Source organism: Acanthopagrus latus, chromosome 10, assembly GCF_904848185.1.
Source record: "Acanthopagrus latus isolate v.2019 chromosome 10, fAcaLat1.1, whole genome shotgun sequence".
Lineage (NCBI taxonomy): Eukaryota > Metazoa > Chordata > Actinopteri > Spariformes > Sparidae > Acanthopagrus > Acanthopagrus latus.
This window is the reverse complement of record NC_051048.1, coordinates 18,928,221-18,945,510: the sequence shown is the minus strand read 5'-3', so window position 1 is coordinate 18,945,510 and position 17,290 is coordinate 18,928,221. Positions and strand designations below refer to the sequence as shown.

The following is a 17,290-nucleotide window of genomic DNA, read 5'->3' as shown; positions in this document are numbered from 1 at the left end:
ACTTTAAACTGCTCTGTAATGGCCTTTATGGGGCTGCCATGAATGGTGTTATAAAGAGAGGACGGAGGCAACCCAAAGAGAATGATAAACAAGCTGGGACGTGTGCTTGGAAAGGTTTGCCCTCGTGGTGAGGAAGTGCTTGTTAACCCCACCCAGCTAACTCGTATTTAAAGTCCAAAACCGCCTTATTGTTGCTACGCCTGTCATGCTTCACACAGCACATACACAGTTTACCCTGACGGCAGTGGGAAAATATAGATACATGGCAAAATGATGAATGTCACTGACAGATTATATCCACTGCTAGTTATCATAATGATAGCTGACTCATTTTAAAATGTGAATTATAAGTAAAGGTGATTTAAATATGAACCTGATGGCTCCATACATGATACTGCGCTGAAAGACTGAGGTTACAGCTACATGTCCTGTTGATCCATTTAGAAACATTATCCTCAACCTCCTCTGTGTTTTCATAGCACGGCTTGACTCGACAAGCCCTTTACTTTGTCGTCCATCGTTGTGGATAGTACCTGCTACTTGTTTGGTATCACCTTTGTGGAGGCTCCAAGCGAGCTGAGCTGGTGCTAAAGGATCAGGGAAAAACGCTGCAGATGGCAGCACGCACAACCCACGCCAAGGTCAACTGACCAATTGCAGACGTTCATCTGTTTGGTTGCTGAAGAGATACATCTCAGAAAGAATCGGTTGCACGAACAAAACAGAAAAGAAGAGAAAATAACCAAAAGCCATCTAGTCGAGCCGAACCGAGCTGAGCCATGCAGTGGAAACAAAGCTTATGATGGTCTCCAATACCTGCTGCCTTTAACAGGACTTTTTAAAGAAAACTTCAATAATTTGCCAGCCCTAAACTTGATCTTATAAATAAGTTCTCCTTGGCCGAGAAACAAATGCCTTATGAAATAAGCTTGTTAGCCAGACTTGCTAACGATTGCGGCTCACGTTAGTATTGCTATGCACCTATGCACACTGCTTTGGCAAAATGGCAACACTCTTCTAGTTTAGATATAACTGTCGTGGCAACATTCACAAATTATTGCACAGTTGTAGAAAGATCAAGATCAAAATAACTGAGATGGTGATTGTACAGAGTGGGAACTCGAGGTCCACTGCTAGCTCTCTCCAGAGGTTTTGAACCAACGCATTGCATTGTTTGAAGAATTGATTTCTCTCTGAATATGACAACAGAAACTGATGGACAAATTAGACGATGTTTCCTTCTGCGCTCCGCAGAAAACCAGAGATCATTTCCAATGGAAAAGCTTTTGATTAATTCTTGTCTGGGAAGAAGAAAGCATTCCGGTCCTCTGCTTTGTAGTTAGGTTTCTGTGGACACTATAATGTTGTTTTTGTCTGAAATATGTAAAGTAGCCCAGCTCCGCGTATTAAGAGGTTCTCGGCTATGAGCGCAGCCATCGCCGAGAACAAGCGTGAGCAAATCATGTCACTGTTACAAGCCTATATTGTTTTTCAATTTGAATTAGTGCCTAAATGAAGCATTATGATACATGCGCACAACCTCCCGGTTTATTATCCCAGCCTTTTCTGCAGTCTGTGGTATTTTAATCACATTGGAGCATGGTTTAAGCGGAATAATAAAACGAACGGGGAGCCTGATTTTAACAGCTTTCATTTTTCATTTGATTCAACCACGAGGTGTATTTGAGTGTATTTCATGTGTGTGTGAATCTGCATCAAGTGTCTTGAGACACTCGAGGCCTCGCAACGCCACAGACATGATAGAAAATGAAATGTAATCCGCCGTCAACCGTCACACTCGGAGTTCTTCAATACAGGAAAAACACAGCAGCTCTGTTTGTCTGTGTGGTTTTACAAGGCCCCAGGTTGTACACATGTGGATAACTTAATGAGATATTGAGGCCCAGCGGGTGAGGAGAGACATAATGGAAACACAAGGCAATATACTGTTTGAATATCATTTACCAAGCAAAGGAGGAGGCCCCACTTTACAACCACCAATGAAGTGCTGAACCGAGTTGCAGTTGGAAGTTGAAGCGTCCCTCAGGAAGCAGAACCTTCAGGTCCGGTGTTCTGGTTTGTTGAGCTGGTATCATCTTATATTCGTTTTCCGGTCTCGATTTGTCAGGCAGATGATGACAGCTGTAGTCACATCATCACCCTTCACTTCCCATAATATTGTTACCTTTTCACCTCCCGTGTTATTACTCCTATGAATATGTTGTAATCTGACATGGGCTGAGCTGTGGCCTTGGTTAATGTGCTATTCTCAAGGCCACCTCATCTTCTGCCCAGTTATCAAAGTATTCTACAAACTGTGACTTTCTCTTTCTCTCTTTGTCAGACTCGTCCAGAAGGCCCTGGTGTGCAGAGCGCTGACCTTTCAGCTGAAACACTCTTATTCTCGATTTTTTCTGTTTCTATTAAATAATACAAAGGACAGTCTTTTGTTGATCCGTATTTTTATTTGTTCACTTTTCCACGAAGAGGAAATACTCATTTCCACAATAACCAGCTCCTGCTTATGTTAAATCTAGTTTTTCTTGCACATATTTTGAACTACAGCTGGAGAAAGTGGGTCTGTGTGTGGGCTCGACTGCGCCGTGATTGACAGAATTCGGGTCTTAATGACGCCACAGAGAATTTGTGTTTCATTTTGGAGCGATGACAACATGAAAGTCTTGATATTCTAACTCAGCTCTCACTGCCGTTCGTCAACCTGTGCACTAGCACGAATAAAAAAAAACCCTTAATCCCCGCTTGGAATGTAAAAGTTTATGTTGATCAAGTGGCCTTTGAGTTACAGCAGTGAGTTACTTACATGTCGCTCTGCCATTTGGGTGTGAAAGGGAAGTTTAGCGAACTCTTTAAAAGAATCCGGCTCCAGGAAGAACAACTGATATGTACTGATACATACAAGACGCTCCATACCATGTTCACATACGTGTTTGAGACGCGACTTTCACATCCGAAGACGGAGGAGTGTGACCCAAGCTCGAGTGTGTTTCAACTTTTGTAAGCGTGACGCCACTGGATGTTTTTAAGGTGACCTCAGGACAACCTCTGGCATGATTGTGGCAAACAAAATAGTCTTTTTCTGATCGTAGCCTAACCAGATATATGTGCCTGAACCTGTAAGCTCAGCGTTGTCACAAATAAAAAACAAACTAAACTGAACCTAAAGAAACGTTCCGTCGCAGCAGCTTTCCTTTGCTCTCTCTCTTGCTTGACTCTGAGTTTGAGCCTGCAAGTATTTTAATTGCATGTTGATGTTCCATTTAATTTTATGGCATTGACTGAATGCAAAGGCTCATATCTAAAGTTTTTCTATCATGTTGACTCAGTAACTTCCTCTGATTAAATGAAATGAATACCAATGTATACATAAATCTTCTGTGTTTATTCAATTGTAAGAAAATAAAGTTTCAGGGAACTGACATTTACAGGAGGTGTTTATATTCAAGTATTATACATAAAGGTAACACATTTCAAATTGGTTATTCTTTCTCTTAATAAATCTCACAGCAAGTTATTTAATTTGTACACTCAACATAATAATAAATTAAACCCTTTGCATTAAATGTGACTATTCAAAATGAGATATATGTAATAAAGTAAGGGCAATAATAGATTTTGTTTGAGTGAGATAAGGTAAAGAAATGCACAACACGACAAAGACAACTATAAGAATGATAAAGACGTAACGGCAAACAAAATCAGGCCGGCTAGCTTTGACATTTTTGGATGTATTTCCTGTAGATATGGGTTATTTTTATGACATTTCGGAGAAGCACAAACAAGCTGTTACATGTGACCGACATTTTGCCATCTTCCAGGTCATGTTGGTGTCTGCCTGGAAGTTTTGGTCTCAACTCCTGGCTCTTTGGCTGCTAGAAGCTCTGCTTTGTTCACCACTTAGCTGCTAACTTTTGTCCGTCTGGCATTTGGAACCGGACAAGGGCATGGAAATGTGGTTAGGTGATCAATTTTAATACAAATGTTGATGCAACCTCTTTAATTAACATTAACATTATCAACATTTCAGTTTCCCTGGGTGACATACCTTTAGCTCAGATCTACCTCTTTAGACCTTTTGGCACAAGACTAGTATAACCAGAGGTAGAAATTCCACTGCATTTTATTCCACCAAACACAGGTCAAGCGATGATATCGTCCCTGTGCGAATCGGCAGACAACTGAACAAGTAGGAAAGTTGATTGCAGCTCAAAGCTGTGCTGTAAAATCAGCCATACTGACGTTTAAAGTGATGACAGAGAAGGTTAGGAGCAGCAACAGGTTGGGATTTCAAGTACAGCCTTCAACATCTTCTGGTTGATCTAAATGAGCTGCAAATGAGTGTTTATGCTTGAAACACCTGCATGGTAGATAATAAAATTGTTGCAGACCAACAGAGTCTTTACATCAGACTGTGCACAGGAGATAATGTCAGTAAGTAAAAGTGAAATCCAGACTTTGCTCATCACATGTTAATGCGCCACATGAAACACTAATTTGGAGTGGTAATTACTAACTAACATGAGGTCCTCTAGATACATAATCCAGTGTGCAATTAGCCCAAAAGTCAAAAGGGGCCAAAAGTCGAGCAGCTTATTACGACACATATCTACGTCTCCACAATACGACAAAGACAAATACAGAGGAAGCCAGATAACCAAGATGGCGCATTCAAAGGAACAACAACAACAACAACATAAGCCCTGATTGTTCTATTTCTGATCAATACAACTAAATTACAATGAGGAGTGCCTCATGCAGATCACTGTATATATCCTGAGTAACAAACAGTATTCCTAACATGGCAGTAGGCGGAGCTACCAGGTAATCATCACCAGGTGCAACATCTTCACCTTGCTGCCTTTCTGAAGCATGAGTAACGTTGTTTCTCTGAACCAGTTCAACCACTTCAGAGCTACTGAACACAAACTAACATTGTTATAACTGCCCGGTCACTTGAAAGACGTTTTTGCTAACCAGTAGCCATAAAGACAACGCTAAACACCAGACTTAGCATTCAACTTAACAAGCTAGATTTAGCTACAAGCTAAGCAGCTCGACTGAGTTAAAAATAGTTAGACTAAATCTTTACGTATTTGTCTTGCTTAAACTTATACTACTTTTGTTCCCTTAACCAAACTCTGACTGTACGATGAAGGTCCAGTACGCGTCACTGTTACGCTGCTGGAGTCATTTTGTTTCAGAAGCTGCCAAATAAGCAGTCAGTGGTTTAGGTTGGACGATGTGTTGCCTTTGAAACCCATTTGGCTCATATTTCCTTTAAATATCACAACTCAGTTTTTCTCTTTGCTCTTTTCCAAGCCAGCACATACCCTTAATGACATTTAACTAAATTATATTCACCTGCATTCATTCATCCTTCAGAGGTGTTATGAACTTAATTAAAAGCTGATGTTTGTTTGCTTTGTCCTTCGCGTGTGTCAGCGGTGGATTGCGTGTTTGTCTATCAGCTCAGTTTGTAATGACTTTTCAGTGACTGTGAAACTTATTAATTGATGCGTGCGGTTCGCAGATACATTTTCACAGCAGAGTTCGGGCTACGAACTGTCTTCTGCCTAATTTCCCTGTTTACACGTCCAAAACTGACTCAGTTTGACAACAGCCATTTGCCACTTTGGCATTTGTTGTAGCAATTACGTGCGACTCTCCTTTTTCATTCCCATTGCTTTTCATTCATCTGGACAAAGACAGAAGGAGCAATTTTTCATAGCATTCTGCATGCCCACTTACTCACTGACAGAGGCACTGTTTGTAATTAGACCACTATTACTGCCAAATTGCGGGTTGTTTTTCCTTCACAAGCTCCAAACCATCATATGCCTATACTTGCCAGTGAGAAAACCGCTTTGTCCATACTGGGGAGGGATCCATAATTGATATTGTGAATTTCATTTGAAATATGTAAGTTGGCGGAGAACCTGTTCCTGGCTGCTGGAGATCTGATAAGCCCCCTGCCCTTTTGTCAAGTTGAACAGACTGTAAAGGCAGAGAGATGTACCCCCGGGACCAATGAACAGCTAAACAGATGACATGAAACCGAGCAAGAGTTCCAATGAACTTTCCTTGAACTAAGAGCGAAGCGGTGATCCATGGCTGTATCTCTCTTCCCTCTCCTCTCTTTCTCTTCTATTCTCTCCTCCACTATAACTCCTCATCCCCCCCACCCACCCACCAAAACCCGTCACACGATATTTCTTTTTATTCATTCTCCGGGCTGTCTTGCCTCTCTGAAGGAGCCAAATGCAGTGGTAGTTCTTAAGCTAAAGTCACTAACAAGGCGCTGTCACAGTGCAGTGCCACTTCGCTGCTTTCCCATCATGTGGGATTTTTGGTTTGAAAGACAGCAGTTCATTTTCCAATGTGTGGGCTTTCACACCACGCCGTCCCCCTCCTCTCGCTGTCCCATTGCGGCTGACCAGGAGCGTTCCCGGGCCATTGGTTTGATTTATCCACTCTGCTCGGGCAGTAAGCAACAATAGACAGCATAAAATGAAAATTCCCCAACCTCCACAAGATATGGTCTGCGTGTTCTCCCGCGAGTCTCATATTTTCACAAAGCCTGCGTATATTTGTATGAATCTCTGAATGGCAAGCGAGCAAATTGATCTTTTAACTGAGAGCAACATTCAATTGAGAGGCCTGAAGAATCATGTTTCACATTGTAGAGGTGCAGCGTTGACATCAGCACGTCTGAATATCTGTCTCTTTTTTAAAAAATCATGATCTCCATCCATCCATCCATCGAGCCAGCCATTTTCTATAAGCACTTAACTACTCCTGTAAGGCTTTTCATCTGTGCATCATGGTGCACGTCTGCACATCGCCAACAGGGGGCAGTGTAGGAGCTCATATCGATGCCCACTCCTGCCTGCCCGTCCCCTCAGATGCACAAAGGCGTGAGGAGGCATCGATTTACATACATCAGAGGTGTCTTTAAAATACTTTTCAAACACTCCTAATCTCACTGTCTCTCCCTGTCGGCCTCTCAGTCTCTGTGCTCTGAATGTTCAGCTGCTTTCTTTATAAGAAAGAGGAATACAATTCTTTATTATTATGCTGTTCAGATATTAGAGGTACTTCTTGTTGTGATGCAATGAGTCCACCACCTGGTTTCAAAGCGTGCCACTGAAACAAATCAACACTATTAACTTTGAATCCAACAAATTATTTGGACAAAACAAACAAACAAACAAAAAAAGGTTCCTTGAATGCTTCTTACATGCAACCAGTCGATCTTTTGGCCAGAGGGCTGTGAAGATTTGTAGTCCGCCCCGGGGCGACTGTGTTGTTGTCAGGAGAACCTGTGGAGGAGTTGATGCCTGCTGTCAAGATCTCCCCTCATCCATCATCCATGTTTACGTTCCGTGCTTTTAATTTATCGGCTCCACAGTGAAACGTCCAGAGTCCGAGCACAATGACGGTGACAGTCCCGTATTGATCGGTGATGTTAAAGTGATGCATTTCCAGGGTTTGGGCTGAATTCCCAAGTCATTCACTTGCATTGTATTATCATTTTTGAGGCCAGAATAAATGATGTCAATTTTCACTTTAATGCAGCAAAAATAGAGATTGAGCATTTTGAAGTGAACGTTTGTATATCTATATATGTTGTAATCACTTAAAGGAAAACACAGTTTCACTATACTCTTCATATGTGGCGGACCCTGCCACCTTTCTAGCCTCAAACAGTGTTCAGGGACCTTATTTTCCTCTTAGAGCAGCTCGTTTATTCGCTTAGGGAATAAAAATATTTCTAAGTTTGTATTATTACCTCATTTATTGTAAATATTAAAATCCTGAGTTTAAATTTCCTCTCCAAAAACTACAGAGTGCCCCTTTAACACGTCTGCTTTGACTTTTGCATCAGCTTCTCTGGGATATTGTCTCAATCTCCTCCAACAGCTCCACGGATTTATTTTCCTCAACCTGTTCCACCTCTGTTTATTTTCTTCCCGGCGATATAAACAATTTACAGAGTGCACTGAGTAATTTATAACTTTCATCAACCTCTGTTGGTGACCGAGGAATTGGCAACAATATCGAGACGCCTCTGGCACAGCTGTGTGTGGGTTAAAGATGGGCAGCGGTATAAAAGTGACAGTTTAACAATGGAACAAAGACTCAAGCTAATTAGGGCAGAGATCCAATAGAAACATTTAGTGAATGTAACAATGCTACTTCGTCACTATTTGGAGCGAATGATTAAGTGTTTGTTGGTACTGATCAACAACCCAAAGCCCTGCTGATGTAAACATGCTCATTTTGTGCAATTATACACAACAAATCTCAGATTATCAAAAATGATCAAACAGCTGTGGATGTATGTGTTCACATCCTACAAATATACAAGTGACACCGTTCATCCTCCAGAAACATTGTGTTTTTTCGACTTGTGACCTGCACATGACGACGGTAGACTTCCTGGCGACAGGCCTGGCTCCCAACATGATATGCTGGCATAAGAAACCTACACCTGTCAGTGCTAATATTTAATGTAGGCAGGTCCTCGGGGTGAAAATGTCACGCTTGTTTGCAAGCCCCCGAGTGTTTGCTGAATCCAAGGAGCAAAACCCCAGAGAAATGTTGGACTGGGACAATATTTGCACGTAATACTCCCCACAGGCACAAACAGTGTATTAAGTGAGATACTATAATGCTTAATGATGAGTAATGAATAGATAATGAAGTGTTACCTTAGCGACTGGCAATGCATTCAACCTTGCGTGCACTGGAAGCTCGCCGCAATTATTAATCGAACGTAAATCCTAATTACGGACTGAGTATTGAGACGAATTTTCAAGGTGGCACAGCAGGCGGATTATCCGTTACCTGCCCACTGCATATTTAATTTGTTCTTAATTGTTGTCAAGTAACTTTAATTATCTATAAATAAGCAATTGCACGCATTAAGCTACAACCAGAGAGGAGCTTTTCTAAATGCCACGGAATTTTAAAGTTACACACTCAGAATTACTTATAATAATGATAATAATGATAATTTATGTTTACATTTTATTGACCAACTCCTCCTGTGTCCATGATACTATTCAGTGTCAAAGCCTAACCACTGAAGAAGCAGCTCAAAAGACAATCACAATAATACATTTTCATTTGAGGATCATGTGTGACAGTTTTGGAGGGCACTGGCTAACAATATCAATTTGCCCAACGTGACACCATATCAAATAACGCTCAAACACTACAAGCACAAGCACCGCACAACAAATTACAACTTTTGCAACTGCAGCCTGGTGTGTCCCCATCAATGCACCGCTCATCAAAACACAAACCAATCGAAAAAATAAATGTTTCTGCAAACCCTGGATATGTTGGAACTTCTCTTCAGTTGCAACAATTTTAGTTGACAATGATTTGCTTATAGTCTGGTTAGGTTTAAACATGCAAACCATTTGGTGAGGACTGGGAAAAGATCATGTCTTGGCTTAAAATACCTGTTTTGGTCGCCACAAACACGGCTGGAAATTGCCCGAGGTCCCCTTAAAAATATCCAGTGGTGTCAAGCCTCGCCCAGATGTGAAAAACATGTGATCCCTCGTCAGGAATATCCTGTGGTTTCACACATTCACAGAAGTGTTGATATGGCACTATGACCCATATAAATGTGAATGTATCATTGGTCCACAACCTGCTGACATTTTATTCTAGCGACCATGCTGTGAAAAAATTACTGCTTCTAAACGCAACAAGTTCAAATTGTTCCCGTTGAAAATAACACATTTACAACCAGCTTTGCTTTAAAGGCATTGGAGTTGCATTGGACGTCAGACGAACACTGCTATGAAAAAATGCCACCTGCAAACACCTGCTGTCACCTAAAATTGCACTATATTTGCATCGGATGCGTCACCAAAGTCTGGCCTCCTCACTACCATTCTCCTGCACATACTTTGCTGTTTTTAGTCAGTAAGAACATGGAATAGGTCCTCAGTTGCTTTCCTAACAATCTGAAAAGGGTCTTAAAAAGTCTTAAATGTAACTACATGCTAGATGCTGATCAAGGTGTCCAGGTCGTGTCCTTTAATAGTTGAGACCGGGATTCAGTGGTAGTTCTGGGAAGCTGTTGAGGGATCCTGAACACTTGTTACCACTACTGGATGGTGTATCAACACTGTTAACACCCTCCCGAGGCCAGCAGGGTGAGTTAGCGAGAAAAGAAACCATAATGAGCCTGTATGCTGTATTAATCGGACATATCGTACATTCTATAAATAATTACTGATCCTCTAAAGAGCAAATAATGTATGTTTAGACCCAAAGTTAATAGCTGGAATAATATAATGTGACAGCATTAAATGCCAAGGTTATGAAAAAAACTATTTTCTACCTACAGTATATATACAGTGTGTAAATATATTCAAAGGACATTAATGATATCTTGAGGGCATTTTCTTTGAAGGGATCCACTCAGCGTTGATGCCCAGGTTGACTTCAGTTAGCATTTAATGACAAACTGGAAATCATTAGTTGTCTGCTTTGAAAGCGGTCAAAAGTAAGCAATTATATCCCTACTTGTGATTAGACCTGGAGCTTTCTCCGAGAATTTTGTTTACATCACTTTTTATCAGGCGTTTGCTGGCAGGATGCCTCGTGAAAAATCAAGCTACAGCAGAGAAATACAGTAAGGAGAGAGAGGGAGGTGGGTGTGGGCAGACGGGCTGGAGCTCAGTTTCTCTTGACTTCCTCAGGCCACAGGAAGCTTCATTTGGGGGATTAAGGTCACACTGACTATTCCTTATCTTTACTGCAGGGTCCACCCTTCAGCCAGCTGGTACTTACAGATGAGATCTGGACCTCAGTGCCTCTGACAGCCAGATTGGCAGTCTATATCCCTCTGCTCCATACCTCTTATCCTGGGCCCTCTCTTAATAGAAAAGAGAGCAACAAACAGGGCACACTGAAGAAACTGGTATAAACCCAGAATCCGCTTGTCATCACTCCGACAGAGCTTAAAGAGAACAATAAATACAGTAAGTGATTGCTTTTATGGTTGGGCAACATTGCAAGATGGAAATAGTTGCAGGACTCAAGGCAAATCAAGATTCTCGGTAAACCAAATTAACTGGTGTTTCCTTTTAACTCAGCATTGTTTGCAGGCGCCATCATCAATTCTTGCTGTATCAGGACATGGGGAAACACTGGGGCTCTTTGAATTTACATTAGAATAGGCATCATTAAACAAATAAAAACGCATTATTCGTTTTTTCCCACAGCTCTGTACGTGCTGTGCTGTTACAACAGGATTTTATACAATGTGCAATTAAAGCATTTGATTGATGTTGCAAGCCATTAATGGAAATTAATGCATTAGGAATAACAGCAACACAAAAGGAACAGCAAAGGGGGAGGTGAGGTGATGCTATCTGCTTTCCACCAGTGTTACTTTTGATGCAACTTAAGTTAGATGGAGCTACAAAAAGATCTTTGTTAGGTTTAGGCACCAAAACAACTTGGTCAGGTTTAGACACAACAACAACTTGGTCAGGTTTAGACACAACAACAACTTTGTCAGGTTTAGGCACAACAACAACTTTGTCAGGTTTAGGCATCAAAACAACCAAGATCATACTTTTGTTTAAAATAACTATATTCAGTGCAGGGGGTAGAAATGTAACAAAGGTCCGTGGCTGGAATTTTATCTGAGGACTTTGTGGTTCATGTTTGCCATTTTAACCATTAAGCCTGTCATGAGAATGACTTTGGCCACTGAATTTCCATTTGTCTTGTAGTTTGCTTTTTACCTACGTTGTCAACTTACACTTGTAACTTACAGCATATAAACCTAGCTTGGATGTTAAACAATGGAAGCATCTGCAGTGTACAATGTGAGGAAGGTGTGTAACTTTCCACTTAAGCTGCTGCAGCTACGTATAGTTGCTACATACTTTCCTGTCTTAGTCATGAATGAGATTCATTTATACTTCATTCTACTTTACAGTATCTTCTCTCTTCAATCAAACTGGTTGCTCTTCTCAGCTGCTCTGGAATTTACCTTTCGTGACTAAACTTAAGCTGTGACGCTCGTACGTCTGTGACTCCCTGTATGAACAGGTGGTGGATGCAGATGCAGTATTTTCCTGGCACCGTCCTCTACAGGGCCATCCCTGGGTTTTCAGGCTCACTGCTGAGCCTCAGATGCCACTCTGTTGTATTTATATTTCATTTGTATATATGACATTTCTTTGCCTGCTATCTTGTTTGTGCTGACAGTTTTTCCACCCAATAGTATCTGCTCTCTGCACCTGTGTGTTCACACTTCTTTTTCTCAATATTTCTCTCATGCTTCATCAATAATTACTGCCTGACTTGTTCTCCTTCTTGTACGAGGTCAGTTCGATGCACAAGGTCTTGTGCTAAACATAAAAACTGCCTTTGCTTACATCGAAATGGCTGCTGCTTCTCTTTTTTTTGACCTCATTAAAAAAAAATTTCTTTAGAGAACAAAAAGTGCTGTTGTTATTGAAGTCACTATCATATTGTAGACTTACACTGCAAAAATAATAACTGTAATTTTAGAGTAACAGGCTAACAACCGCAGTAATTTCAAATTCATTTCGGACTATTATTAGCATGTTAGCCTGTGGTTATCGTTTTGGTGTGTTAGCACTTTATTGTATGACTACCATACTCAATTACTGCATTTTTTTGTTTTTTATGTATTTTTACAGTTTACAGAAATTCCCATTATGTAGTTTTCATGGACACATAAGAAATGGGGATTTTCTGTAGTTTCTGTATTTAAAGCTGTGTGGACAAGTTCATAAATCACTCAGTTAGCTAATGTGGATATCCCTTTTGGAGAAAATGACTATGGATTCTGAGGTGATGGTGATTGCAGAATGAAAATAAGCACATTTGCCATCGTTATCATTCAGACCAGTGTTGGCTGCTGAGGACGCCTTTCAGCAAATGATGACACAAAGGCTGGTTGGCCTGAGGAGAAACGGAAAAACACACTTAAATTCAGCCGTTACATCTGTTAGCTCTTCCTTTTAGGCGTCGTCAGTGCGGCTGGATAAATGGTTATATGATTGAACATGTGAAGAAAAAGGTCAGTAAATAAATTTAAGCACTCCGTATGCGAGGGTGACGGTGACGGAGATATCAACAAACCATCCTGAGATTACACTTTTTCAAAGAGCACTCGCTTCAGTGGGAGCTGTATCGCCTCTCACATTGCCGGCTACATCCAAGACGCTTTCAAACTCCCAACATTAAAAAGGCCGGCCGGAGCCTATGAATTTGACTGTTGCATCATTTGAAAACTAGAAAGGGTTGGTCGCTCAAAAACGCTTCTGCCGTCAGCGCTTTTTTGAAACACTTCTGTCGCCTGTGGCTGGAAGCGATAACGCAAAGTTTACCAAACGCTCTTATTTTGTGGTATCAGATCGATGCAGCTCCATTAGGCAGAGGGATGATGCAGGATGATTTTCTGCAGTGATGGGTAAATATTTAAACGCTGCGTCAGCAAACGCACACGACACTCGTCATTCTAATCAGTTTCTCATTCGTTTCCATAATAAGCTCACTTCAGGGTGCAGCGTGATGTTTCTCATTACATCACATGATCTGTATCATCAGACAGAGAATGTAACGGAGCTGTGGATCTTCATTTTTCTATAATTACGGAACACTTTGAGGATATTTTAATCAGCTTTTAGCTTAAAATTTGAGGCTCAATCGTTTCAGCCTCAGAAACAGCCGCTGGCAGAACTTCGCAGCTCAAGGTCCATTGAGAAGTTGTTCAATCAGTGTGAGCATTTAATGATCTGACACGATGATCTTGACGGGAGATCAACATTGTTTGTCAGTGCTTCATAATATCTTCTATATGCAAAAACACAAACCCTGTTCTGATCTTTACACTTCTGTGGTCACGTTTGGTTCGGTTGATGGAGAGTGACTTCATGTAGGTCAGGAGAACATTGCTCTGGGTTGAAATGGGGCTGTGCTATGAGGCAATATATATTTCTGTGGAAAAGAAGAATGTAAATCGATTCATATGATGCACTATTCTCTTTATTTTTACACTTTTTTTGGCAGAATTAATTAAACTGGCAGAAACTGTGCTTTAGCGAGACTTGTGGTTAGCTGGATTTGAAATGAGCGACTGGGATCTGAGATTATTTTATAGATTAAAATGAACCCTTGATGAAGGTTCACCCACCTCATCATCAAGGTTACAAATAATGACAACTCTGCTAAGATTAAGGCAGCAGTATACAGCAGTACATCTTGGTAGGACAGAATGTCGGACGGTCGAATAGCTTTGAAAACCCCCTGCCCTCACTCTTCTCTGTTTCTGGAAACAGGGGGTCCTACATGTGCCAATTTCTGTAACTTTCCAGAAACCAACAATCCAACATTCACACCATTTCATGCAGCAGGTGGTCAGCTGTCAAGAGTTTGAGATTTTCTCTGCAGCTCTCTCTCTTTTTTTTCCATTTATTAGACATCTGTTTATTACCTCTGCCAAGGAGGTTATGTTTTCAGCCGTGTGTGTCTGTTTGTTGCTGGGTCTGTAGGACTGCACAAAAACTACTAAATGATTTCCGACAGGCTTTGATGGAGAATAAGACTCAGCACAGAACAGACCCTGTTACCTTTTAGTTTGGATCTAGATAAAGACACTGCGCCAGGGTTATTTTTTCTCACTCTCATTGACATTGCAGGCTGGCATATAAGTGAAAACAATCGGACGCATATCCTATATTTGGTGATCATAAATTAGGGTGAGTAGCTGGATTAAAATTTAAAGTGATACCGGGCTATTGAGGTTTTGATACTGGATTAGGCTTGTTAGCATCGAAGGGAGACCATTGGGTCTTGGTGAAAAGGTATGAGCTCTACATAGTTCCATTATAGTTATTCCTGTGTAGCGCCCTCGAGCCCTTACCCCTTGATAAGGGTAAAAGACATTAGCATGCATCTAGGTTCGGACGGCCTGTGTTATGTGATTTACTCACGAAGGGAGAGTCGACATGTAGTTGAACAATGACAACAATTTTATTGCCACAGACACGATCAGTAGTTGTGAAACTATAAAATTAAATAGTATGCAAGTAGTATTTCAAAGTGCAAAACAATTAAAGTTCCAATAAAAGTGTCCTTTCTTTGCAGAATCCTCCTTTAATGGCTTAAAGGTCAGAGTTCACTTCCTTCAGAGGCACTTCTGAAGGGAAGGAGATGAAATGTTCCCTTGACTTTGCGTCACACGCTATTTCTAACACTACCTGGGTAGTTTGAATGTGTTGGTTCTTATCTGTTCCTGAATGAATGATGGTCCTGATGTCCTCTGAGGGCGGATCCACAGCTGGCCACACTGGTTCTGGGTCGTCCACAGTCTATCATCGCCACAGAACCCGAAAGTGTTCAGATTCTGAAACATCCAATCCTAGTCCAAGATAAAAAAAAAACAAAAAACAATATAGTGCAGAATGCATAAATTACTATCTTATCTTCCTATCCATCACTGGACCTCATTATTTAATTCCATCATTAACAGTTTCTTTTCAGGTACCACAATCCTTGTGAAGTGAATTGTTACACTTAACGACAAAGTATTTTAGAGTAAAGGAAAGAACTGTCTATGATCAATTTCCCTATCAATATCTTTTTCTTATTCAACAGTTACTTAAATCACTGCATGCTAAACAGATTTTAAATGGAACTTATTCTTCTCGACACAAACATCATTTAATATATTCAACCTTTTACAACATCAAGATGAACTGTATTACCACCATTTATTGAACAAATGCACTTTAGAAACCACAATGAAATATATCAACTACATCTGTGACAAACATCACAGCATCACTTTCAGTACAAAAGAAACTGCACCACGCTAACGTTACAGTACTGCAGTTATCACTTTACCTTAACTGACTGAGCTGTAGTATAAGCAAAAATCAGCAACAAAACTATGAATGGAGTTGATGTTCACAAGATCACAACTGGAACTCCGCTGGTTAATCACTTGTACAGAACATAATAACAACTTAGCAAGATAACTGGGCGACTTACTATTTAGACCCATGGTATGATAACAACACACTAAACCACGCCCACTTTGATCTGAACATCCAATGGGATTTTCCTCAACACTTCGGTATGAAAACAACAGCCGTTAGCATCGCGGCTAGCGCAGTTAGCGATCTTTTAAAAGACCTTCTAGGCGACTTACAGTGACATAATCTGTACCACGGTAGTGTGAAACATTAGGCATTAATACTATGACTCCGAGTGGTTTTAAGGAAAGTGTCTGAACACAGGTATCGTATGGTAAACTAATGTCAACAAAGCTAACATTGTGGTTTAGCCTATTAGCAACATGTGGCTATGCATTGCTTACCGAGGTTGACACTGACAGGGCTCTCAGGACGGATGCGGCTCCTCACGTTCACTTTCACACACTTCCTGATAAACAAACAACTTGTGAGTAGTTGATATTAGGTGATGAATGGTGGATGTATGGCTTTTACATAGTCTATTTTCATACCGGGAGGTCTAAGCTTGTTTGTAGCGCGTCTCTCAGGGGGATGTCTCAGCCAGAGAAGAGACGCGAAAGAGCGCGCTAACATAACGGTGCAGGGCGGCAGCGCCACCCTCTGTTCGGGCATGACATTACACCTCTGAATAACACGTACAGGATGAGTAACACTCTGTATGTTCATGCGGGTTACACCTGCAAAACTGAGACATGGGAACATAAATTCCTTTATCTCCATATCACATATTCTAAGTATGGCAGTCGACAGTCATGGGTTAAAAAAAATCATTGTTCCTAAGATGCTGAACGGCTTCATCACTTCTGTCACAATTTTCTTCTGTGAAACTACTCAAAATTAGAGATTTTAAATTCATCAGTAAGATGTAATCTTGGTTTAGCACAGAAAAAAATGAAATCTTCCACCTAGCTTTTGATGCGCAGGGTATATATTACTTTATAATTCCGTACACTTCCACTACACTTCCATCCTTTTTGGATTTTACCTACAATTTGTCTTCTCCAGACAAGGATGAGGGTAAAAATACTGAGTAATATGTTGTTCCTTCACAGCACAATGACGATGATTCCCACTTCCTGTCGTCCAATATCGAAACACACGGAAAACATGTGGCGGTAAAGTTCCCCCTTTAAAAGCCGTCCACGTGGGCCTCAGGGGGAGAGAGGAAAAAGAAAAAGTTTGGACAAAATCAGATTTGATACAAATTGCATTTGCTCCCAAGGAGG

At 40.9% G+C, this 17,290-nt stretch overlaps 1 long non-coding RNA gene across 1 annotated transcript; it reads right to left on the bottom strand.

The window, feature by feature from the left end:
- Positions 1–15,036: 15,036 nt before the first annotated feature.
- Positions 15,037–16,648, bottom strand: LOC119027412. The gene is made up of 3 exons (XR_005077378.1): positions 16,556–16,648; positions 16,409–16,473; positions 15,037–15,448 (listed from the first exon to the last, which is right to left on the bottom strand). It is a non-coding gene; the product is annotated as an uncharacterized LOC119027412 (long non-coding RNA).
- Between the last annotated feature and the right edge of the window lie 642 nt (positions 16,649–17,290).